This window comes from Homarus americanus, unplaced genomic scaffold, assembly GCF_018991925.1.
Source record: "Homarus americanus isolate GMGI-L3 unplaced genomic scaffold, GMGI_Hamer_2.0 scaffold3766, whole genome shotgun sequence".
NCBI lineage: Eukaryota > Metazoa > Arthropoda > Malacostraca > Decapoda > Nephropidae > Homarus > Homarus americanus.
In genome coordinates this window covers 14,705-41,668 of record NW_024716718.1, presented here as the reverse complement: position 1 = coordinate 41,668, position 26,964 = coordinate 14,705, and the positions used below count along the sequence as shown (strand labels likewise).

Here is a 26,964-nt window from a genome sequence, read left to right as displayed (position 1 = left end):
CCTGGATGTTAATCGATTTGCGGATCGTATTCCGGGGTAATGGTTAGCCAGTGCAGTTGACGAGTTGTCCGGTCTTCTCGGACTATTCCTTGACACTGGGTCATGCAACTCGTTAACTCAGGGTGTGGTGGTTGTGTTGGCGACAGCTTCTACCCCTTAAATAAATTCAGGCCTAGGTGACCCTTGGGCCGGCCATCCTCATTACACGAGGGGTAACCATTATTATGTGTGCGTGTTGTGAAGATGCCACAATGAGACTGCACACATCAGTATGCTCCTCACATGACCAGACACACAAGGGTCGTGGTCACAGTTAGGGGTCAGAGGTCATATACGCCTGCGGAGTACAATATATTTAGATTAGATATTTCGATTTTTTTATTAATTCGATTCTATTATTAAATAGTGTGTACTTGTGTAATATATTTTAGATATATTTTATTTTGTTTTTGTTAGTGATCAGGGTCTAGAATTATTAGGCACTGCACTTGACAACACCTTTTAAATACAATCTTCCGTTATTTATTAACTTTATTCCTGTTGTTTTAAAGATATGGGATTATATTATTTATTTATTTAATTTATTTATTTAGTTTTATCTACTGTTTCATTTATTGGTTATTTTTTTAGATGCTCATTTGATTTTTTTTCTTTACAGGTAAATGTTCGTGATTAACTCACCTGTCAATGACGTCACTGTACAGGTATGAACGGTATCTGATATTTAAGTGTTTAAGTGAGGCTTAGCTCTTTTAAGTGTCGATTGATTCATGTTTTAAGTTCGGTGTGAAGTGAAGGTTGGTTTTAATGCGTTGGTGATAGGAATGCGGTAGAAGTGCGTGTTAAGTAAGGTGTTAAGTGTGGATTGGGTGTTAAGTAGCCATTAAGTAAGACATTAAGTGATGGCTGTGTTAAGGAAGCGATTAAAGTAAAGCGTTAAGTGAGGACCCAAAGTAAAGTGTTAAGTGAGGCCCTAGTGTGTTAAGTAGACGGTTAAGTAAGGTGTTAAGTTTCAACCGGGTGTTAAGTAGAGGGAGTTTAGTGAGTGTGTGGGGGTGGGTTACATAAGTGGGGGTGGGTGGGGAGGAGGGGGGGATCGAGGTATTGTGTTTCAAGTTTAGGAGATCTTTCCCTGGCCACTGGGGTGGGAGGTGAAGGAGATGATGGAAGGGGAGGGGAGGGGGGTGAAGGAGGGAGTGGAGTGTAGAAGGAGAGGGGGTGGAGGAAAGTGGGTTGGGGGGGGTGGGGTGAATGGAGTGTGTGAAGAGAGGAATGAGGGGTAGGAGGAGGAGGAGGGTGTGTGAGGAGAGAAGTGTGTGCTAAGAGTGAGGGGGGTGAAGGAGAGGGTGTGTTGGGGGAGAGTATGCTGTCTTGGCATGGTTTATTTTGGTTGGGTTATAAGCCGATTTGGTCTGTTTAAATCAGTGTTGCATAAAACATGTAGCTGGCTTTTGTTGTTGCATTAGTTGTTATTATTGTATTATTATTTATTTATTTGTTTATTCTGAAATTTGTTTTCCATTTACCTTCGTCTCAACAACAACCACCACTACGACATCTTCCCATATGCTGTGCCGAAGGGAAGCAACACACACCTGAGGAGCCCCGTGTGTTGTGTTTAGGAAGGGATTGAGTATATACTAGTCAGGAAATTCCGGTATCGCGAGGGAGGGAGGGAGGAAGGAAGGAAAGAAGGAAGGAAAGAAAGAAAGAAGGAAAGATGAGAGGGAGGGAAGGAAGGAAGGAGGGAATGCGTGTCGTGTTGTGTTCCTCTTGGGGTTGTGTATTGGATGGTAAAAGTCTCCGGGAAGTGTCTTGTGGAGTGTCCGGGTTGAGAGAGGCCAGGGGAGGTGAGGGAAATACTGCCAAGGGATCGAGAGGGTGCAAGGCATTAAAGTCGAGAGGAGAGGATATACATAATTATTACCAGTGTATTGAAGGTAAAGGCGTTGGAGGGAAGGGCCATCAGGGTCGCTGAGGTCCAGGGAATTTAAAAGATGAGAGGGACGTGGCCACCGTTAATGTGTTTACTGGTGTCTGTGAGCGATGTATTGATGGCTGGTAGTGAGTGGGGTGGCGAGTGGGTTAAATATTGACCACTAGAGTAACGGTATGAAGAATGAAAAGGAAGTGGTGGTGGTGAGTTGAATGATAGACGTGGTGAGGTGTGTGTTTGGAAGTGAGAGTTGAATCCTAAGGTTTTGAGGTGTGTGTGTGTGTGTGTGTGTTTGGAAGTGAGAGTTGGATCCTAAGGTTTTGAGGTGTGTGTGTGTGTTTGTTTGGAAGTGAGAGTTGGATCCTAAGGTTTTGAGGTGTGTGTGTGTGTTTGGAAGTGAGAGTTGGATCCTAAGGTTTTGAGTGTGTGTGTGTGTTTGTTTGGAAGTGAGAGTTGGATCCTAAGGTTTTGGTCTGGACCCTGTATGATGTCGACGATGGCTCGGTTTAAGGGACTTGCATGTGGCGTTGGATTTCATTCACATCATCTAAATTGCTTCTTAATCTGATTTAACGTTATGAATCTGGCTTGTTGTACTTGACTGCCTTCATATGACCTGGCCTAACCTGACCAGAGGCAAGTGTGTTTGTGATTTTTTTTTTTTTTTAGATTAAGGTGGCATGATCCGGGTCGTGTTGCTTAGTTTCTTTATTGTTTTTATGTCGGCCTTGACCAGTATAATGAAACTGGCTTGGATTATCTCTGTTTTTGGTTGTTTATTTTAGCGTCTCGACATCGATGGATACAGAGGACTGGCTGGCATAGTGTTTCTCATATTGACTGCCTTGACTTGGATAGCTTTACCCAAATGATTGTGTTTATCTTGTCTTAATGATTAAATTAACTGACTGGTCTTGGTCAAGTCACACAATGTTTGTATTGTTTTCGCTCACGTCGGAATGTTGCGTTAGGTCATAATTTCTTTTAACACCGAGAACTTGAACAAATATTACATGTTCCCGCTATTTTCTCTAGGCAGTCCTAGTACAGGTGCGGTCTGCACCTGCACATAGTGGGTCCTGGATCAAAGACGAGTACGGCAAGGTGGATCTAGTTGGGAGTTTACCCTTCTTGCGCCAAGGTCCACTTTTGAGCTGCAGAAACGGGTCTTTTGAAACTCCAGCCGTCGAGCCCGTTAGCCTGGACTGTTCCCAGGGGCAAAAACCACCCCTATGATAAGGCTTTCATTTGGCCTAAAGTCGTGGTTCTCAGCAACCGTGGTTTACGCCGTCTTGACCTCTCACGAAACGGTTGCTCATCCCTCCCGCTCTTCGGCTGGGGACGAGAGCCGCAATACCTTCTGGTAGGACCTTTGATTCTTGAGAGACTGTTGAAATGTTTCGGTCATCGAGCCCTGTGGGGTTAGTGGTATTAGGACAGACTTGAGGTGATTACGGGCGACTAGCTTGGGGCTCAGGGTGGGGTGCGGTCGCTGGTAACGGGGTTAAGCACGGCCTCGGTGGGGTGAGGTTAGGGGGGGTGGTGGTGGAGAGTGGTGAACCGGCCGACCTTGGAGTAACTGAGTAACAGGTCTGGCGGGGAAAAGTGGCCCTATCCCCCCCCCCACTCCTAGCTCCCCCTCCTGCCTCTCCCCCCATCACGCCATCACTAACCCAATGCCCGACTCCCTCCCTCACCCCCCCCATTCAATCCTAACCCCCACTACCACCACTACCTACACCACCACTACTACAGTCCACTTAACCATTTAGGTGAACAACCATCCTTGCCACCAGACCGTCTAACTGTTGATGATAACAATATTATTACCACTACTACTGTCATTACTTTTACCACTACGACAAATACTACTACTAGTGCCGCTACAATTACTGCTACGTGTACTCTTTCCTCTGCTATTTCTCTCATTCCTCCCCCTTCTTTCTCTTCCTCCCTCTTCGCCCTCTCTTCCTTCTCTACCTCCTCTTCCTCTAATATCCCCCCCCCTCCTCCTCTTCCTTCTTCCTCTCCTCCTGCCTCTTGTCGACCAGACCCAGCCATCAAAAGTTTGTTATTCCAACGCCGTCTTGATATCCTTGGCATGTTAGTACCGGAGTTTGTTTGTAGATAATAGACTGATCAGAAAGTTACTCTGATTTTTTATTTATACATTTTTTTCATTACTATATATATATATATAAAACGGGGAATTAATATCAGATGTTCAGAAGGATTGTTATTAATTTGTTGTTGAATTTTCGTCTCTGTTCTTTTGATGATGTTCAGTCCCCAGTGGATAACTTTCCTCTGTTCATTGTAACATTTTGCTCACCCTGTATGTACTTAGTGATTGACAAGAGGTATTATCTGGGTGTGGAGGGAGGGATGGAGGGTGTGGAGGGAGGGATGGAGGAACAAGGAGTAGTATCTGTGTGTGGTGGAGGGAGGGGATACCTACCCTACCCTCCCAACTAACCTACCCTACCCTACCCTATCCTATCCTATCCTATCCTCCCAACTAACCTAACGTATTTATGTAACGTAACCAAACCTAATATAATATAACCTAACTTTCCTTCAATAAATACCTAGTCCCCCCCCATTGAGTTTAGTACAGGAGTAAGTGGGTGAACCTTGGCCGCATAATTGGGTGTTATTTTGCGTGTGCGTGCGTGTGTATGTGTGCTCTTTAACCTGTTTCTGCACGCAATTATCATCAGATTACCCTCCTAGATTTTGTGTCTTGAGTGTGTGTCGTGGGGGAGTGGGCGAGTCTCTCTCTCTCTCTCTCTCTCTCTCTCTCTCTCTCTCTCTCTCTCAGAGCATCTCGGTCCAGAAAACTGTTAATAGCTCTTGCATCACCAATTCAATAACTAACTTAACCCCAAAACTGTTGCAGCATTACCAAGTTGAGCCATCACCCTGTTTAACTATTACGATTTACCTTAGTCTCTCTCAATACAGGTATAGTTCTCACAGTAATTAGCCAGTCCCCCCCACCTGAGTATACGGGAGCCTGTGGAAGCCAAGTTACTCTATCACTCATTATTGTTGTCGTAGTCAAGAGAAATTGCTGGGATATTAAAAGTGATGATTGTTTTCTGTTGTTGAATACCAGTTTTGTGTGTGTGTGTGTGTGTGTGTGTGTGTGTGTGTGTGTGTGTGTGAAGGGTCCGTCATGACTCGTGTCTTTCATTGAAATTATGTCATGATTTTCCTTAATACAACAGCTCCTTAACTTTGTCACACACACACACACACACACACACACACACAGTCTCTCTCTCTCTCTCTCTCGAACTAGGGATCATCCTAATTAGTAACTTTCTAGCCTCCCCCATGTGGGCGTAATCCTCCTCCCCCCCTACAGCAGCTACCTTCCTCCTTTATGACACCCCCCTGTGTTTAGGACACCCTCAGCCACACCCCCCCTCCCTTCTACCCCTTAGAGCCACTTCCTCTCCTCCCCTCCCTTGGGCATCCTAAACACTCCGCTCATCTATTAGGACACCCTCCCACCCCCCTAAAACACCCTGTACCCACCTCCATTTACAGCTCCGCTACACACCTGGTCTTCTCCCTTTTTTCTACACCCTATTGATATTCTACCTGGCAGAGTTGAAGTAAGGGAGTCAATCCAGAGAAATCTCCTCCTCCTTTCGTGGTGTTGTTGTCTATTATTGTTATTATTGTTATTATTATCATTATTATTATCGTATTATTATTACTACAACATTGAAGTTGCTACATATGGAAAACTAACTGACGCTCTATGACAGGTATTGGTGTGTGTGTCTGAAGACCCGTCAACTGTTTCCTTTGTTATGACCACGGGTCTCGTCTTGGTACAGATATTTTGACGAAACTGAAGAGAACTGTACAACAAGAGGTGGACCAAGTGCACAACACCAGGTCAGGTCTCGGGTGTGTGTGTGTCAAAGGTCAAGGTCACGGCTGAAGGTCAGATGGTAGAGAGTTTGGGAATGTCAGACTCTTACCCAAGTTGTTGAATTATTGAGGTAATAGTCGTGTTGTGTTACGGAACCGAAGGTGTTTATGTAGGCAGTAAGTTGCTTCTTGTGTAAAACTTTGCTCCTGAAGGCATGACGCCACACACCACCACACGGTATTTCAAGTCCATCGGGATGCTAGCTTGGCCGGCACTGCACTCGATCGCCGTCATTTCCCCAACTGTAAAATAAGATACCCTATTCTACTGAGCTTATCTAACCTAAATTAACAACTTTAACCAAATCAACCCATACCAGTCTATTTTATCTTAAACCAGCCTTGTGTGTGTGTGTTGCTTGCTTGCTTGCTGCTCGGGTGAAGCAAGCAGGAGAAGCGGTTCTCCCCCGTGTGATGGCCTGGATCTTGTACAAGGTCTCTCGCTTACTTACGCAACACACACACACACACACACACACACATATACATACATTAAGTAAAAATTGTCATACAAGTTCACATTGATTTACTGTAGTACTGTATGCACGAGTATAAAGACATAGTGAAGGTATACAGTATACATGGGCAGTATACGTATACAAACATTTTATTTTGAATTACATACATTGTTTTATTTTCCTCTTGGGTGTTTACAAATCTTAAGGGGTTTTAATTTTGGGGGATTCTAATAATTTGGAAGTTTAAATATTGGCAAATTATTTTAAGTATTTTAGGTAAAGTGCGTGCGTGCGTGCGTGCGTGCTTGGGATTTAATATGTTTTAGGAAATGGATTTTGTTTTCGACATGTAATGAAAACACCAATCGAGATAAGGTCAGTGTAGAATGATAGAGGTCTCAGTGTATCAGTGTAAGATGATAAGAAGCGTTAGTATATCCGTGTAACATGATAGAACTCTCGGTAAATCAGTGTAGAATGATAAGAAGTCTCACTATATCCGTGTAACATGATAGAACTCGGTAAATCAGTGTAGATTGATAAGAAGTCTCACTATATCCGTGTAACATGATAGAACTCTCGGTAAATCAGTGTAGATTGATAAGAAGTCTCAGTATATCAGTGTAGAATGATAAGAAATGTCCGTGTAAGTGTCGAATGATGTAGGCCACTAATATATAAAGGTGAATGTCGGTCTTTGAACCCCAGAGAACCTTCCGACACACACACCCACACACACACACACACACACACACACACACACCCACCCACCCACACACACAGCACGATTGGAACCTTGACGATTTACAGTAGACAAAGTGAACCCGGAATGTTTTAAACCTGAATTATCCCCCCTCCCCCCCTCACCCCACCCCGAGTTGTGTGGGTTTTTTTAATGAAATGAATGAAGGGGACAGAAGGGATGGGAGATGAGGAGGGGGAGAAAAGTTTAATCACCCCAAACTTATTCGTATGTGACTCCCCCGAACTTTACTGATATAATATTTGTGGGGAGGTTTTTTTTATGCTCGCTCTCTCTCTCTCTCTCTCTCTCTCTCTCTCTCTCTCTCTCTCTAAACATTCGGCCAAATACGTTAGTCAGGTGTAAGTGTTGTTGTGGTGGTGGTGGTGTAAGTCAGGTGTTTACCGAGTGTCATATGTAAGGTATCGTTCAGTGCCTCTCTTAAGTATCGTTTACTTTTGTCTCCGTTGCGTCACTGGACTAACAGACAAGTCCCTCCCCATCCTTGGGCGTCACCCCCCGTCCCCCAATCCCACACCTCCCCCGTCCCCCGTCCCCCGAAAGAAAAAAAAATCATCATATATTTCTTCATTTGTTTTCGGTTTGTGGGCTTATGTTTTTCTCTTCTCTGATTAGTTTTAATTCTTGTTTAACCTGTTTTATTTGTTTTAATTTATTTATTTATTTATTTGGTTTATTTGTTTTGATATTTAAGTCAGTTGTTGTACTGGGCACTGAACCTGAGAACGACGAGCACCTAAACTGTAAGGTCAGGTGTGTGTGTGTGTGTGTGTGTGTGTGTGTGTGTGTGTGTGTGTTTGTTTTCGTGTGTGTGTTTTCGTGTGTGTGTGTGTGTTTTGAGTGTGGGCGTGTGTATGCGTGGGGGGATGGTATGTGGGCGTGTGTATTATTGCATTCAATCAGTGTGATTGTGTATGTGTGGTTAGTTGTGAGCGTGTACAGTGTGTACAAGATTTATTGTGGGTCGTGTGTATTACTACTGCACTGTAGGCTTGTGTGTATACATACCTTGTTGTGGGCGTGGAAAAGGGGGGGGGGTTGGCCTTGACACCCTGGCGAGTGTCTGGCCGCATTTTCACTTTCCACAAGAAACTGCGGCCAACCAACTCTCCTCCCCCTCACCTCTCCCCATCTCTGTCCCCTCCCCCTCACCTTCCCTTATCCCTCATATTCACTCCTATCTCCTCAACACTCCCTCACCCCTCTCCTATTCTGTCTTTTCCCCATCACTCCCTCTCCGTTCTCTTCCCTCTCTCCAACTCACTACTCCCTTTCACTCATCCTTCACCCTCCCTCTCCATCCATCCTTTACCTCTTATTACCTCCCTTAACCCCCCCTCCCACACCTCCTGCCTCACTCACTCTTCCCTTCCCCCCCCTCTCTTCCCCCCTCCCCTCCCCTCTCTCCCCAGTACAGGTACAGCAGCACAGCCTCCAGGTACACAAAGTCTGGCAATAACAAAAGTGGTCGTTTCTTCTTCTTCCAAACCCACGCATTCTCCTATTCTCTCCCCTCCTCCCCCTCTTTCTTCTCTCCCCTCCTCGGTTTCCTCCCTCTCTTCCTTCACTCTTATCCTTCTCCCTCCCCTCTTATCCTTCCCTCTCCTTCTATCCTTCCTCTACTATTCCTGACCTCCTCCTTACACAGCGCTAACACACGTGCCTCTCACCACTGCATTCTGGGCTCAGTCCCCGGGTTGGCTGTGAGAAGGGACTTAATCCAGTGTGATCCCAACCAATCATAGCTTCTGTTTACCCCCTGTACAATCACTGGGCAATTGCAGGTCGGGATTAAACAACAGACTGACTGACCCAACGACTGATAAAGACCGACTAAAATGTTGGAGGAGGAGGATAAATCAATAGAAATAGATATAGAATACTAATGTGCCATGGGTCGGGTCGGGGTCGGGTCGGGTCGGGTGGGGTGTGGTCGGGTGTTGGGGCGTACGTGCGTTTGTACAGGTTCATGATGATGATGTTTGTACCCTCTGGTGTGTCATTGTTTGTTTGTTTGTTTGTTTTATTGAGGGAAAGAAGAAAGTGGAGAGAGAGAAGAGAAGGAGAACAGGAGAAAAGAGAGTAAGGTGGAGGAACGATGATGTTAGAGAGAGAGAGAGAGAGAGAGAGAGTCAACAGCACATGTACTTTAAGAATACAAACACATTAACCTAACCATTCCTTGTAGTAATAAATAACAACAATAATAACAACAACAATAATATGATCAAAACTAAAACATTAATATGAAAATAATAATAATAAATAAATAAAATAGCTAAAACTGATGGTAACAATTAATAAATAGTTTAGAAATTTAGATAATCAATTAGGAATACATACACAGATACATACACTGGACTTCCAAACACGATCATCACTCACAAAGACTCGAGTGACTGGTTGACAGAGCGACTCATGACGTCACTAACTTGATGTATGACCCCTTCCCCCCTCCCTCTCCTCAAGGTCCATTTGTGACGTCAGGAATATATTTTGACCCCAGGTTATATTAGAACAACTCGTGACGTCACTTCATTTATGACCCCCCCCTTTTTTTTTCCCTTTCAAGGTCAGAGGTTTATGTGACCCTTACGTAACTGGTAAGTGGTGACCTTTGACCTAGAAGTGACGTAATAGATGATGATGATGATGGATAGAGAAGAAGAAGAAGAAGAAGAGCGTTAATCTTGGCTGTTCTAAACTTAATCATTATCTTCTTTTATCTTCTCTCCTCCTTTATCCTACCTTCCTTTCCCTTCCCCTCTTCTCCCTTCCAACTCACCCATCCTCGCCTCTCTTTTCCCGTTCGCTCCCCTTCCTCTCTATTTTTCCATCTTTCCCCTCCTCATCTCTTCTCTCTCCACCCCCTCTTTTCTCCTCGTGTCTCTTCTCTTCCATCTCCCCTTCGTTTCCCCTTCTCTTCTACCTTCAAACCCCACCTGACCTCCTCTTCTTTTCCCCTCCCTCCCCCTCCTTTCTCCCCCTCCCCTTCTTTCTCCCCCCCTCCCCCCCCGGGTCAGTAGTCGTAGTGGTGTTGCCGCGGCGCAGTATATTATTATTTTACTCCATCTGACCTTTTAAATCTTCCCCACGAGTCGCCTCCCTAGACGAGAGAGAGAGAGAGAGAGAGAGAGAGAGAGAGAGAGAGAGAGAGAGAGAGAGAGAGAGAGAGAGAGAGAGAGAGAGAGAGAGAGAGAGAGAGAGAGAGAGAGAGAGATATTTTTTTTTTACTGTGTGTGGGCGTGCAGACGTTCATACCTCTTGATTATTCCTCATTGTGCCCAGTTTGCCATCACTCGTCTAGTGACCATACAGTACACAGTAAACAATGTGCTGCTCCACGCGACCTTACTCTGTACTTGAGCATCATCTCTGGGACGTTGGTTCAAGCTCCAGGAGGGGGGGGATGTGTGTGTGTGTGTGTGTGTTTATTTGTTTTCTTGGGGGGGGAGGCGAAGGAGTGGTGGCAGACAGGAGCCTTCCCCTTTTCCTTCACCCCCACCCCTTCCCTTCACCTCCGGAGGTAGGTTTTTTTTTGTAGAGAAAGGAGGTGTGAAAGGAAGATAAGAGGTGGGGGGAAGGAAGTTATAGCTCAGGAATTGAAGAAATTTAGGAGGAGGTAAGAGAGGGCTGGCTGACCGCCTAGCTAAGCTAATAGTGTAACGTAACCTGAGTTAGGAGGCTGGGGTCGTGAGCCGGAGGAGGGAAGGGGAGGGTGTTCTAGAACTATCACTGAGGGAAAGGATAAACAGACTTGGATATGCTCTCGCGCGCACACTGTGATGCTGTACACACGGACATAAACAACACAAGCTTAAGTGTAAGCTTAGTTAACTCTTATTTGTATGCTAGAATTACGTATGTACAGTATTTGTACATTTATGATTTATGGGCGCATAATTAATTTACATGTTTCCATGTGTACACATGTATGGATACATGTATGCTTGTGGACACGTTCATGGATAAATATTTACGTGCGAACATGTTTCGTAACCTATATGCATGTGTACACATACATAAATATCTTGATAAAATCACACAGGAAAAAGGAAAACAATGGAGCACCTTAGCTTTCGTCTTTATTCAAGACATCTTCAGTTGCCTCTGAAGATGTCTTGACAAAAGCTGAGGTGCTCTATTGTTTTCCTTTTTCCTGTGTGATTTTATCAAGATTTATCTTATCCACTTTTCATTGTGGACCGACATGAAATACATGAATATACATACATGAGTGCGTATCCACTGGCATGCTTATGTACGGGTGAATGTCCACTGGTGTACACATGTACGTGGGTGTAAACGTCTGAAGAATGTAGAGTGGTGACTCAGACGACGCGTTGCTCGGTGCTGGAGGAGCATACTGTATATGGTCCGCAGCACCTCCTGCACCCCTCCCCTCCACCATTCTTCCCCTTTTCCTTTCTCCCCATTTTCCCCTCCCCCACTCCTCCTCTTCTCACCCTACCCTCCATTCCCCCCTCTTAATTCGCTTCTTATCCTTCTTCCTCTTCCTTCGTCTTTCCCCACTTTATCCTTCCCACCATTTCCACCCCCACCTCCCTCACCCTGATCTTCTCTTTCTTCTCCCTCCCCCTACCCCCCCCCCTTGCTTAGTGGTGGATAATAATAATAATAATAATAATAATAATAATAATAATAATAATAACGGTAGTAGAGAATGAGTAAATTTTCTTTTGGGGAAGGTGTGGGGTGTTGTAGGCAAGGTGTAGGAAAGGAATGAGGAGGACGAAGGTGAGAGGGAGTGTAGGATAGGTGGCAGCAGGAGGAGGGAATGCATGTGCTAGGGTGGGGGCAAGAGAGGGGAGGGGATTCTAGGTGGGGAGGGGGGGGACCAGTCTCTTGGCTTGTAACTGCAGTATGTTACACCTCTCTCTTCCCTCTCTCTCTCTCTTCAGCTTGTTAACGAGGCATCAGAGGAGGGAAGGAGGGGGGAACCCAGGTTCTCTGTCGCTAATTGCTAATTGTGATGGTTAGTGACGCTCGTCGTGTGTCTGTTGGGTTGTTATGCATGATCGTTATGATGCGATTGTTCCGTTAATTCCTGCTGGTTAGGTAGGTCCCCAACCCCCCCCAGTGCTAGGTTTAAATCTCTCTAGTTGGATGTAGGAAGTCTGTGTGCATGTAGACAGTTTGTGTGCGTGTAGACAGTTTGTGTAAGTATATATAGACAGCTTGTGCGTATAGAGACGGTTCGTGTGCTTGTAGACAGTTTGTGTGCGTATTGAGAGTCTGTGTGCATATTTAGAGATTTTGTGTACGTGTAGAGACAGTTTGTGTGCGTGTAGACAGTTTATGTGCGTACGGTATATAGACAGTATGTGAGTATATGTACTTGTATGTAATTAATGTATTTGGCGATTAATGAAGCGTTTTGATGTGTAATAACCCATTAATTATTGAAGTTGAGGTGTGGAGTTAAATGCTAATCAGTGTAGGTGTGTAGTGTAGGTGTGTAGGTGTGTAGTGTGTGGGTGTGTAGTTTAGGTGTGTAGTGTGTGGGTGTGTAGAGTGAGGGTGTTTTTTGTTTTGTTTTGTTTTTTTGTTTTTTTTTACGGGAATTAGCCCACCCAGGCACAGGTCAAACGACCCACAACGGAGCCTGGGGGGCGAAAAAAAAAGAACGGAAAGAAATTGTAGATATAGAAAAAAGTGTGTGTGGTGTTGGTGTAGTGTGTTTTATTGGGGGTGTAGTGAGGGTGTAGTGTGTAGTGAGAGAAGGTGTATACTAGTGCCTGGGAGTGAAAGTCCTAATCACTTAAACTCTTTGTAGCTATTTGTAAGATGGTGGTGAGTTTGTTATGGTGTTGTGGCTCTCTCTCTCTCTCTCTCTCTCTCTCTCTCTCTCTCTCTCTCTCTCTCAAAATTCCATCTTCCTGCTTATTAACGAGAGAGACGTGAACAGTATGTGGTGGGAAGAGGTTAATGGCGGGGGAAAGTGTTTGAGACTTGAGGTGGAAGGAGTGAGGCAGGGAGGGAAGGGGGGGGGATAGGGGAATATAAATTAAATAAATGAGATAAAATAAACACTGGATTACAATTCAAGTACAGGTACACATTCAGGTACACATTCAGGTACATATAAAAATACAGGTACAAAATGTTCACGTTAACACCACACAAACATAAGACAATCAGTATAGCTAGACAGTTTCCCGATACATTCACACGCATAGAGACTTAAGAGGAATGGGGGTAATTGAACCAGAGCCGGAGGTTTAGGTAAATGATTCGGGACATTGAATTAGATTTGGTTGAGAAATATAGAAAATAACACCAATTTGTTTAAGAAATAATATAAGGAAATGGGGATATTATTCTTATTATTATTATTATTATTATTATTATTATTATTATTATTATTATTATTATTATTATTATTATTATTATTATTATTATTATTATTACTTGAGGAGGAGGAGGTTGATAGTGGAATAAAGCCGATTTGGGTTAGGTTAAGCTAGAACAACGAGAAAACACTGAAGATGAAATTATTTGGAAAGTGAGATAGATTTAGCCAGCAATTTATCCTTTTGAACATTTATTCTAGTAAACATCTGTAAACAAAGGGAGAGAGAGAGAGAGAGAGAGAGAGAGAGAGAGAGAGAGAGAGAGAGAGAGAGAGAGAGAGAGAGAGAGAGAGAGAGAGAGAGGAGGGAGAGAGAGAGAGAGAGAGAGAGAGAGAGAGAGAGAGAGAGAGAGAGATGTGTGTGTGTGTTGAGATACAATAGATGTTAGTGCACCAGATTTGACTTAGGCTGTGTGTGCATTATGAAATCTGGTAGGATTATGAGAGGTCGTTCTTGACCTTTTAAGAGCGAGTGAGTAACCTAGGGTGGTGGCGGTGTTACGTGCAGGAGAAATCTGGAGAGAGAGAGAGATAGAGATAGAGAGAGAGATAAAGAAAAAAAAAGATGGACAAGTGGTTAGAGAAATCAGAGCTTTGTCCTATATAGATGTGGGTGGGTGTGTGTTGGTGTTCATGGGTGTGTGTTGGTGTTCATGGGTGTGTGTTGGTGTTCATGGGTGTGTGTTGGTGTTCATGGGTGTGTTTGTTTGTCTGTATGGGCAACATGGGTGTTTTGTGGGTAGTTATAAGGTATTTCATTTATTATTAACCCAAAGATATGAAAGTCATAATGCTCAAGTATTATATGTATACCATTATATAGTCACCTGCAGATTAGACACTCTTATTTCACCTTAAAAATGACGCACCCTATTGCCAACCCAACCCAACCCAACCCAACCCACAGTGAAATAAGCTAGGGATCTTAATTTTCATGTGTTTCGACTTGCTGTTCACTGTAAAATGAAAAACAAGGGAGAAATTCAATGTAATACAGAAATACGACTTTAAATATGTATACTGTGTGTGTATTTACTCTCTCTGTGTTGCTTAGAACTACATAGGTCAGGTCAGGTCAGGTTGGGTTAGGTTCATAGAAAAGAGAATTAACTAAGGCACAACAAGGTGATTTAACCAAGGCAGCCAGTGTAGTGAGGTTTTCTTCCCCCTTCCCACGCCCCCCTCTCCTCTTTCCCTCCCCCTCCCTCCCCACCCCCTTCCCAATTCCCTTTCTTCCCCATCCCTGCTTCCCCCATCCCTGCTTCCCCACTTTTCTTCCCCCTCCCTTCTTCCCCCGTCCTTCTTCCCTCCTTCCCTTCTGTCCTTCTTCCCTCCACCGTCGCTAAAACAGTGTAGGAGAGGAGACAAGTGGGGTCGGTTATGACACAAAACGCTCATGATTGTAGTCTAAGGTCCTGTTGTGATACCTCCACTGGTTGTAATGCACGCACGCACAGGTAAACGATACGTACGTACGGTCGGACACTAGACTAACTAATGCACGCACGCACGGACTGACTGACTAACGCATGGACACAAAAATGATCACTGCCATAACAAAATAAAATTACAAACAAAATAACAAAAATAATCACAACCACAACTATATTTAGAATCCTAGTGAGGTAAACAGTGAGACCAGATTAGTAAACAAACAGGGATTATTGGTAGTAAACTAAAGTGGAATGAGAATACCCACATTGTAAACAGTGTAAGAAATTGTTTATAGAGAGGCTGGGTAAGAGGTGAACGCCCTCTTCCTTCTGTCTCCTCCCCTCCTTCTGTCTCCTCCCCTCCTGTCTCCTCCCCTCCTGTCTCCTCCCCTCCTTCTGTCTCTTCCCCTCCTTCTGTCTCCTCCCCCTCCTCCTCCTCCTCCTCCTCCTCCTCTCCTCCCTCCCTCCTCCCTCCCCTCCTCCTTCTCTTCCTCCTCCTCTTCCTCTGCCTCCTCCTCCTCCTCCTCCTGTGTAGCAAGGCTCCTCATGTTGACAGAGAAAATAACTGTATCACTTGAATATGCAAATGAGATAGTTTTAAAGTTTATGTATTGCATTACTTTATAAATTATTAAATCATTGCGAAAAAGCCAAGGAAATTAAACAGCTTTTGGAGATAAATTTCCTACATAAAAAAAAAGAATAGTAAAGTAGTTGTTGTCTTTAGTGATTTAATTTTTTTAAGTTGACCCCCCAAAAAAAAATCTTCGTAGGTCTATATTAGATCTTGTATTTGGTAGGCCTATATTAGATGATTTAATAAATATTGATAGTGAATAAAACATAAGATGGGTTATATTGTCTTCCTTGTACTTACCTCAGATTTTAACCTTTCTTGGGTACGAAAAGTTAACCCTTAAATCATCATGCTCAAGAAGTTATTATGTTCAAGGGGTTAAATGATCGTCCTCAAGGGGTTAAGTCATTATCCTCAGGGGTTAAATCATCATCCTCAAGGGGTTAAATCATCGTCCTGTAGGGGTTAAATTATAGTACTTAAGGGGTTAAATTATAGTACCTAAGGGGTTGAATCATTGGTAATTAAGACAAGGTGTAAATATTTTTAGAGCATTCAACAGTACCCAGTTATATCAACACTAAAGATGTGTAAATTCCAAACGCGTTTATTTTCACGATTTCACGTAAGCTGAAGATCTCTCTAGTTTTACCAAATTTCTTTTCTATTCGAAAAAATATATATAAATGCTGGTAATATATTAATGTTCAACTAATTGGTGGTAATATTCTCGCGTAAAAATAAGAAATAAATTATGATAAATTCGTAATGATAAATAAATTGATAATAATAAACTCATAATGTTAAATATAATCTGTAATAATCTTCATAATATTGAAATTGGTGAAAAGAACCTCCTAGTGTTGAAAGTTTTAAGTAATAATATTTTCATAATGTTAAAAAAAAAATGCCATAAATCGTTTGGCAAGGTGAACTAGTTGAAGAATGTTAACAAGCAATGGAAAGGAGAACAAATACGGTATAAGTTATCTCAGTAACATGTGTCGTGTCAGGTCAAGTCTGTTACCTGGACAGAATTAGATCATGAACTACACAGGTAATGACTAGTATATGAAGGTGTTTTACATACTGTAACACCTTGGATCATGGCTTTTTGTAGTGGAAGTAAAGCCTAGTGGACGTCTCTCTCTACATCATTCAATTTCACTTTTATTTTCTCATTTAGTCGCATATTCTCTCCTCCTGTTTTAAATAATTATAGTATGTTGTTTTATCTTGTTTTTTTATTTGTTTTGTTTTGTCGGAAGTGAACGTATGATAGGAGGCTAAATTCACTTTGTTTACATCTTGGTGTTGAGTGACAAACTATCGTCTTGGTTAGGTTAGAATTGTCGCTGGTGTGAGTGTCTATATACAGCTCGTGTTTGAAGTGATTGATACAGTACATCTCAAGGGTTTTTCTAGGTTATTGTAGTCATTGGTTTAAATAACAATAATCATGGTTCAATGTACAGTTCACTTGTAATTGTTTTTGGGTCAAGTTGCATCGTACTTTGAGGCAACTAAGTGGGCGAGGTGGAGAGAGAGAGAGAGAGAGAGAGAGAGAGAGAGAGAGAGAGAGAGAGAGAGAGAGAGAGAGAGAGAGAGAGAGAGAGAGAGAGAGAGAGAGGATAATGTACAGTGAAATAAATATCTTACCTAACGGACATCCACCTAACGAACTTCCCCTATTTATATTGTCCGTTAAATGGAGGATTCACAACTAACGGACCTTCATTTTAACTAGCATCCATCTCCTTATAGTCCGTTAACGGTATATATTTATCCATACTTGAATTCCGGAGGCAGTGTAGCGGTGGCGGTTCAATAATTCCCGGATGGAAGGTTTTTTTTTAAGTTTGAAACCTGACTCGCTGTAACTTGTAGCAGCCGGATAGAAAGTATGTATATTAGGTATGATTAGTGATAAAATATATACTCCTTATCTTACATAGTGTATGATTAAGGTATATCTAGAATAATAGATATACGTATATGATATACAAGTGTGATTTTAGACAATGTTTAAAAATAAAAAAAAAGTCTCAATAAGGATGAAAGTAAGATATATAGTCTATTGTTCTGGTATAAGACAAACTGTTAATATCACGGTAATATTGACAAATGGAGTGTGACTTATCATGGAGAAAGGTTTGGGAAGTAGATCGTTCCAACTGAAATGTATATTATATCATGTTAAAATAAAAAATGTATATTATATCATGTTAAAATAAATAATCCACACGTGATGGATATATTCAATGGTGATATTCATTTACAGGTGATTTTTGGCATTACGGGATGAAAACTGTCGTATGGGAAGTGTGTCTGTGGTGTGTTTAAAATGAAAGTATAAATATGGCTGAGGGAAGAATGGGATGGTCGGTTTATTGGCCTATACCTACCTACCTCACCTACCTACCTACCTACTTACCTACCTACCTACTTACCTACCTACCTACTTACCTACCTACCTCACCTACCTACTTACCTAACCTACCTACCTCACCTACCTACTTACCTAACCTACCTACCTCCTCAAGCCAGACGTCTGGTTGTTGTCGGCTGGGCTGTGGTGTGGTGTTCCGCTCTAGTTTCCTGGGACTCTGGCTGGACACATGACGATTCTCCCCTCCCCCTCCCCGCGCTGTATCATGTGTCTGTCTGTTGCCTTCCTCCTCCTCCTCCTCCTCAGCCGCCGACGCCTCCTGTTACTTCCTTATTAATTGTCTTCTTTTTTTTTTATCCTCCTTGTTTTAACCTCTTGATTCCTGTTCCTCCTTGCTTCACCATAATTAGTCTTTTCTTAACTGTTTCAATTCAATTCCCTGTTCTTCCTTCTCTGTTAATCACCATCTTACTCCTCCTTATTTGTCTTCGTTAATTGCTTCTCTTTCTTCTGATCCCTTCCTTATTAATCATCTACACTTCCTCCTCCTCCTCTTCCCCCTCCCTCTCCTTCCCTTATTCGTCTCCGTTTTATTCAACCTTCTCTCTCTCTCTCCCTCCCCATTCATGGCCATGGTATTTATATTGCTTTAGTGTGTGTGTGTGGTTATAATTGTCACGTTTTATTTCTCTTCACCGCCTTTGTCCCTTTCATCTATTTCTTCTTCGTGATGTTTTCTTTTTATTCTTTCTGCTCCTCCATCATTTCAGCTTCTCTTCATTTCCTTCTCTTTCCTGCACATTATTTTTCTAATTTTCTTTCCTTACCTTCACTACCTCCGCATTCTCCACTTCCTCTACTCACCCTCTCTCCTCCTCTCCCCACACCTCTTCCACCTCCCCTCCTCTCTTCAACCTCACCCTCCTCTTCGCCTCCTCCTCCTCTCTTCTCCCAATCATCCTTTTCGCTTCACCATAATGTACCACCAAGTGTTATATATTTTGGTAGAGCAGTGTCCTTGGGGAGGGAGGGAGGGGGGTGGGTGGGTGAATAGCAAACTGTTGTACACTGTTTGTTGATATAAGCTGTGGCCTGGGCAATAGAGGAGGAAGATGACCTGGATACAAGGGCGAAAATCATGGTCTGGTTTCGTGGTGATGACGCCCTTATTGGTTCTTTGGTTATGAGTGTAGGATTGCGGGGGGGATGTGTGCGCGTGTCTTGTGTGTGGATGAGAGAGAGAGAGAGAGAGAGAGAGAGAGAGAGAGAGAGAGAGAGTATATATAAGATTGGGTGGGCGTGTGTACTCTATATTATGGGCGTGCGTGTGTAGGTGTGTGTATTTAAGAGAGAAAGAGAAACTTTTAAAACCAACCAGAAGAATAAACAGTTGTTAAGTACACACCCCACCCCACCCTAACCCACCCCACCCTAACCCAACCCAACCCAGCCCACCCCACCCTATCCTAACCCAACCCAGCCCACCCTACTACCTAATCAACCATCTGTCTGTCTGGTACATCTTCTTCCGTGTGCTAGATACATATTATTCCTATGAGTATAAGCGTGTGGGGGCTAGAAACACCTGAGGGTTTGGGGGTCCATGGTGTAAAGGTGAAGTAAGGAGGGTCTTTATGATTCCTTGAGGGGGGAGGGTTAGTTAAATGGGTCCTTAACACCATCTCACACGTACATTCATTCCTCTACACGGGTTAAAAATGATAATTCCTCTTCCCAGTAACCAGTGTCTGTGTAGCTTGATGGAACACGAAGGAAATAAGAAATACAATAGTCTTCCCTTCGGTAACTTAGGTTAATAATCTCCTCCGTTTTCTATTGCTTGTTTTAGTATTATTTTGAGTTTTTTTTGGTCAGGGGATAGGAGATGATGATGGAATAGCAGAAAATAGAAAGAGGAAGGTGAAATAAGGAGAATATAATGAGAAAAGGAGGGAAGAATAGAAAAAATAGATGGAAGAGAAGCAATAGAGAACGACAAGTGGGAGAGGTGGTGGAAAGGGGAGCGAATTCATCGTGGAATGAAGAAGGAAAGGAAGAAGAGGTGAAGAGAATGAAATGAAAAAGGAGGAGGAGGTGGTGGTAAAGAAAGAGAAGGGAAGGAAGGAAGGAAGGAAGGAGGAGGGAGGGAGAGAGGGAGAGGGAGAGGGAGGGAGAGGGAGAGGGAGGGGGGAGGGAGGAGGAGGGGAGGGAGAGGAGGGAGGAGGAGGAGGGAGAGAGAGAGAGAGAGAGAGAGAGAGAGGGGAGGAGGGAGGGAGGAGAGAGAGAGAGTGTCATAATGTGAAGACCACCAGATCACAAGACGGGGGCGAACCACTGAATAATTCCAACACGACAGACGGAGCAGGAGGAGGAAGATGATAAGAAAGAGCAGGAGGAGAAGATGATCATGAATAAGAGATGGAAGAGAAGAGGAGAATGGAGGTGTTGGAGGAAGAGGAGAAGAGCAGCAAGAGAGAAGAGAGAAGATGGAGGTGTTGGAGGTAAGACATCAAGATACCCACTGTATTCTTAATAAATTAATATCACAAGTCGAGGAAGGGAAGGGTAGGGGATGAGGGATGGGGGGTGTAGGGGATGAGGGATGGGGGTGTAGGGGATGAGGGATGGGGGGGTGTAGGGAGGTGAGGAAAAGGGGGTAGGGAGTGAGATAGTGAAGCGAGTGTTGTAGTCACGGGATGTACTTGTTATGGACATCAGGGTGTAGCAACTTGTCCTGTGTAGTACAAGGGTGTTACTGTTGAGGTTGTGTGTGTGTACGGGGGTGTAGGCTGAGTAGTGGTGGGAGGGTGGGTGTAGGGTGAGGAGGGGTGTGGATAGGGGTGGTAGTAAGTAGTAATAGTGGGTGGTGGTTGTGATATTTTAAAGAAGTGGTGTTAACGGGGTGGTGGTGGTGGCGGCCATAGTAGTGAATGGTGGTAATAATAGTAGTAGTGAGGGTTGGTGTTGGCAGTGGTGGGGTGTGGCAGGAGTGGTAGTTTTAGTAGTAAGTGGTGGTATTAATGTACAGAACATGGAGGGAGAATCGCAGTACAACAGCTGTTAGTGTACGAAGAGAGAGTATAGAAGTTTTCCCTTGGTACGTCTACTCTCTCGCTCTCTCCCCTTCTCTCTGTCTTCTTTATTCGTCGTCGTCTTTGTCTCCTCCTCCTCTTCCTGGTGTGTACTTTACCCGGAAACCTGGTTTAAGAGCCGGAAGCCTAATTTAAGAAACGTGGAACCTTTTAAGTTTAGAAATATGAAATCTCACTTTAGAAACCTGAAGCCCACTTATAGCTGAAACCTGAAGCCCACTTATAGCTGAAACCTGAAGCCCACTTATAGCTGAAACCTCCTAAAAACTGAAACCTAAGATTTTACTCCCCATATTACTTAAAATGTTGAAATACCTTAAGTTTAAGAACGAAGGGCATGAAGGGAGGTGGGATAGAATGTGGAAGAGGGGTTGGGTATGAGAGGTGGGGATGGGGTGGGGGACATGGGTGGTAGGATGGAGTTAGATAGGCTGGGCTGGGGAGATAAGATGGTGGTGGGGAGAGAAGAAGGGTGGGAGGTGAGCCAAACTTGACACTGACGAGGGTTTGACAGGAATTCGACTCTCACTATCTCTTATCTGTTGACCTTACGGGGAGGGGGAGACGGTGACCTTGTTTATCTGGAGAACATCTATTTGACCTTGTTTTGATGACCTTATTAACTGGTAAAGAGGCAGTGAATTTACAAAGACAGGAGGAAGGAAGGAAGTAAAGAAGATACAGAAGGGGGAAAGGAGGGATGGAAAATGAGAAGAAATAAGGAAGAGAGGGAGAAAGAAAGAAATGAATGAAGGGAAAAGAGGGACAGAGGTTAAAGCAGAAATATCTAACCTGAGGGAAGTTCACGATAAGAGTGCAGTGCGGGACTGTCTATGCAACACGTACTGAGAGAGAGAGAGAGAGAGAGAGAGAGAGAGAGAGAGAGAGAGAGAGAGAGAGAGATATTTGATTTTGGGGAATACGTGGCAGTACAATCCCATTTACGGTAGTTTAATTTATTTACACTAATTTTTTTATTGATTTTTTTATTTATTTACATTTGTATTTTAGGTTTTTTTTTACAGTGTTTATTATAGATTTATTTGTAATTACTTTAATGTTTGTGTTTTATTCATTAATACCATTTATCTTAGTTACAGGGTACACTATTATGAGAGTTCTATTTATTTACAGTTTATATTATTTTCGTAATATTTATTTACAGAATGTGTTAATTTACAGTAGTTTAGTATTTTCTATTTGCAGTATTTTCTTTTTTTACGGTGACCTAACAGAAACGGTGACATTTGGAGAGGGAATTTCGGGCTGGTGACCTCACGGGGTCAGGGGTGCCGGAGGTGCGTGGGGATGACCTTGTCTGAGCGTGGGACTGCTGGGGGGTGACAGTTAGCCCGCCTGTTACACGACCTTCACTCACTACACTGTGTCTGTATGTTCAACCAGGCGCAATGACATTAAAAATACAGTAGTGACGTACAGGAGATACAGTGACTTACAGTGGCTGGCTCACAGTGACATACATACATTAGTGACATACAGGAAATGTAGTGACATACATAAGACACTGTGACACACTCTCGGTGGTCTGCTGTAGTGAAGGGAACTAAACCTGTTGGTCTGCTTAAGCAAATTAGTGGCGGAGGTTTTTAGAAGAGAAATTAAAAATAAAATGTTTAATATTCTGAACTATATCATTATTATTATTATTTCACGTCGTGGTTCTTCTTCTGGCATGCTTCTCATTCCAGTTTTTAAGTTAAATAATGGAAGAAAGTAGACAATACTTACCGTGTGCACTCGTGTAAAATGAGTGGGTAATCTACCAACAGTTAATTCTATATCATATCGCCATCTTACTCTGTTACCTTTTTTATACCAAGTTATGTTTTGTTTAGTCATTGAAATTCATTGTTATTCGTGGTGTTGACATGTTTAAAATAGTCGTATTGTTTTGTGTGTTTAAAGTACAGTTTAAGCGTCAGTAATTTTGTCTACAAGTTGTTGCCGTATTTTCTCGTATCTGATCTCATAACAAAGTGGTGTCATATTGTCCATTGTTGACAGTATACAAATTGGTACCACATTATTAACACCAATTACGTGCAGTGTTGGTATTTTGCACAATTTGGGAGAGAGATGGGTGGGTGGTGAGCAACACAACCACCAGCAACAGCAGGTGACTACTGAGGGAGGGGGAGAGAAAGTGGACAGCTGACGGAGAGGTTGGCAACATGTGGCAGTCTTGTGTTATTTATACCGGCTGGTGTTTGTGCCGTTTCCCTATTTACCTCCATGTAAACTTCTTCTCCTCCCCTACCTCTCCTCTTCCACTTCTTCTTCTCCTCTACCTCCCCTCTTCCACTTCTTCTTCTCCTCTACCTCCCCTCTTCCACTTTTTCCTCCTCCTCTACCTCCCCTCTTCCACTTTCTTCCTCTTCTCCTCTACCTCCCCTCTTCCACTTCTTCTTCCTCCTCCTCTACCTCCCCTCTTCCACTTCTTCTCCTCTACCTTCTTATTGTTTCTCTACAACCTGTTTTTATTCTTCTTTTATCTTATCTATTTTTTTTTTATCTGTTGAATATTTGTGGCCCTTTTATAACCCCTCTGGTCATGTGTATTTATAACTTTGGCTAATTATAACCCCGGTGGCCATTTATAACCTGTAGCCATTTATAACCTGTAGCCATTTATAAACCCTGTGACCCTAATCGTGACCTTTGTGTGAGCTTCTGAACGGTGGTGATTGGTATCTTGTAACTCCCCTGTTTGACCTTACCGATACGTTCTCTAGTTGACCTTGTTGTTAAGTTTTCTGTTTGACCTTTCGTGACTCCTTGGTGTTTAGGTCATTGTTTTATTTATAACTGACTGTATGTGACTTTATTTTACAGTATTTTAAGTTAAATGATCGTTTTCCTCGAGTATTGTCGATTGACCCCAATTGGCCTGATCTGGTGATGTATTTATATGACCTGTTTTAACCATTGAATGATTATATCTTTTTCAGTTGGACGTTTTGACCTTACATGACCTTGTTGTAATGTGATGTTTTTGTGTTGCAGGTCAAGGAAGAACTGATCTCAGGGGGCCTCCACGTAGCTCTGGCCCGGCGAGCACTGGGCGGACCAAGTCAACCAGGGTCACAAAGTTACCTGCTTCCAGAGATGATCACAGCAACCACGAGTCGACTACGTTGCTGCGGCTTCTGGAGAGGAACTTAGAATAGAAGGTTTAAGAAAGACAACCAATCACCACCAGCCACCTCCCCTTGACGCCACAGTCTCCAGAATCAACAGCTTCTAGACCTGTCAACTATTCATTGCGAATTTTATCTCCTGACATCACAGTTTGGACAATCACCAATTAGTCATGACATGACAAATATCCTTCTTTTGTCGTCATAGCTTTTAAAATCTTTCAAACCAATCATCGCAAACATCGTCATCTGACGTCACAGTTTCTAAAACCCCTCCCTCAATCATCGCAATCATCATCTGACGTCACAGTTTCTAAAACCCCTCCCTCAATCATCGCAATCATCATCTGACGTCACGGCATCTAGAATCCTTAGCCAATCATCGAGAACCTATTTCCCTGACTTCACAGCTTCTAGGATCCCCCTCTTCCTCCCGCCTCCATGACTACTAGCACAACGAAGCATAGAAAATGGAAAGCCGTCTCTCTCATCCTCCTCCCACTTCTTCCTTCTCCGCGTTTCCTTCCAGAATAATCATACGAAGAGGAGGAGGGAGTTAAGGGAAAGGTGGAGGGGAGGTGAGGTGCTGTGGTGGAGACAAAACTACGACCCGGAACCAAAGGGACGCCACCTGCGCCCACCAACACCATCTGTGGGAAGAAAGTGTAACTGTTACTCTCGAGGTGTTTGTATTTAGATCAACACCTGCTCCAGACACAACAGTTCATTTCTTGGTGCTCATGAAGATTTATTTTTTTTTTAGTCATGGAATTGCATGTTGAAAAACCTGGTGATGAGAAAACTTGTGTGTCACAGGCTCACGTAGAGGCAACACCAGATGTTAACTTCATGTCACAGAATCGCATGTTGACAAGACTTGATAATATTTTTTCCCGTAATTTTGAACTTTACTTTCATGCCTACAATATTTTTGAAAAATTTCTTTGGGATTTTCGCTGGAACTTTCGTTTTAATGCATAGAATGTAAATCCTGTGGAAGAGCAAGGAAAAACGACTGAGTTTCCTTATAATTTGCAAGCAATCTCGATTCCTCGTGTATGTTTCGATTATTTAAAAACTAAACTATTGCAGAATTGTCTTGATTATAGCAGCAATGTATCACTTTAGTTAAAATGTTGGGCTCAGTGGTTTGCTTCTGTTGAAATCCATTGAGGTCAATATTTTTTTTGTGTAAATTGTCGAAGCACCAAAGGCATGGGGGCCATAACATGCTTGCCACTTCTAAAGTAAATTCTGAGTAGTTTCATCCTTGCTTTAAAACAAAATCCCGATAAAATAATTAAGGGCGCGAAAATACACTTCATCATTACTTTTTATTCTCCATGTATTGCCACCAAAAAGATGTTTAAAAATTTTGAGATGAATATATATGTCTTCATGTAGATGTTTATCGATGTAGATAGTCAAATGAGTAATGAATTTATATAAAAAATGAAGTAGTTAGACAGAAAATTCATGTATGGCTTAAATTGTTGATTAATAAGTTTACATAATAGAGTGGGTTTACGGTGTCCACGGTTTACTTGAGCCTTGGTGTACCCAGTGCCACGTTCTGACTGGTTTACCTACCTAGCTCTCACAAGTAGGACTTCGATGACTCCTCCATAGGTTTACCTGGACTACGATTCGTCTAGAAGTTACTTTTGCTGAGCATGGTTCACATACGACTAAAGCTTGGCTAGTTTACTTGTCTGAGCTAGGGTGTAATTCCAGTTTACCTGGCCATAATATACCTAGAACTTGGCTTGAAGTTTACCTTGGCCATGAGGTACCAACATTGTTAGTTACCTAGGGTATCTTGCCTGTGGTTTACTTTGGCCAGAGTTTGCCAGTAGCAGTTTACCATGGTCATGGGTTGCCAGTAGGTTGTTACATGCAGTATACCTTACCCAGGGTTTGCAATAGCAGTTTACCTTGGCCAGAATTTGCTTGGCACTTTTTCTCGGCCGGTTTGAATAGCAGTTTATCATGGCCAGAGTTTGCATAACAGTTTTATTTTGGTCAGAGTTTGTATAGCAGTTTACCATGGCCAGTTTGCATAGCAGTTTACCTCGGCTAGGGATTATCAGCAGTTAATTTACCTTGGCCACACGTGCAGTTTACCTGTTTGTGTGGGCGTGGCGAGGCCCCTCCAGTCACAAAAAAGTAGCATGGGAGTCCCTGAGTGGCACCCAGCTAGTAACCTGTGTTTGTATATTGTAGCTAGGAGCACTACTACCATTACTATTATTATTCTTTTGTACAGTGGGGTTAACAAGTCCAGGGGCGGTGTTGCCCATCTTTACCAAGGTACAAAGTTATAGTTGAGTGAGTGAATGATTCCTCTGAAAATTGTTAAAGGAAAATGTTACCGATACCTATATATATATATATATATATATATATATATATATATATATATATATATATATATATATATATATATATATATATATATATATATATATATATATATATATATATAAAATATGGCCATCCATTGATCAAGTTTAGTTCAATCCATTATGCTGTGTGAGTTCAGAAGAAAAACAAAATCACTAGTGTATAAAGTTTTTGAATGAAGTGATGATAATTTTGAAAACTCCGTTTATTCCTCTAAATGATAAAAATGAAAATAATTTGCTCTTGTATGAGGGTAGAAGCCTTCATGCTGACACCTCAACAACTTCTTGTAGTAAATGCTGTTATATGTATATTGAAACTTTTATGGTAAAGGAGATAAATATATATATATATATATATATATATATATATATATATATATATATATATATATATATATATATATATATATATATATATATAATATATATATA

At 42.5% G+C, this 26,964-nt stretch overlaps 1 protein-coding gene across 1 annotated transcript in view; it reads left to right on the top strand.

Annotated features, from left to right (window-relative positions):
* Positions 1–24,454, top strand: part of LOC121858496 (terminal nucleotidyltransferase 5C-like) — a 60,781-nt gene extending 36,327 nt beyond the window's left edge. The window contains exon 2 of the mRNA XM_042354930.1: positions 23,994–24,454. The gene's annotated coding sequence lies outside the window, so the exon portion shown is untranslated. The remainder of the gene's footprint in view (positions 1–23,993) is intronic.
* Positions 24,455–26,964: the final 2,510 nt, after the last annotated feature.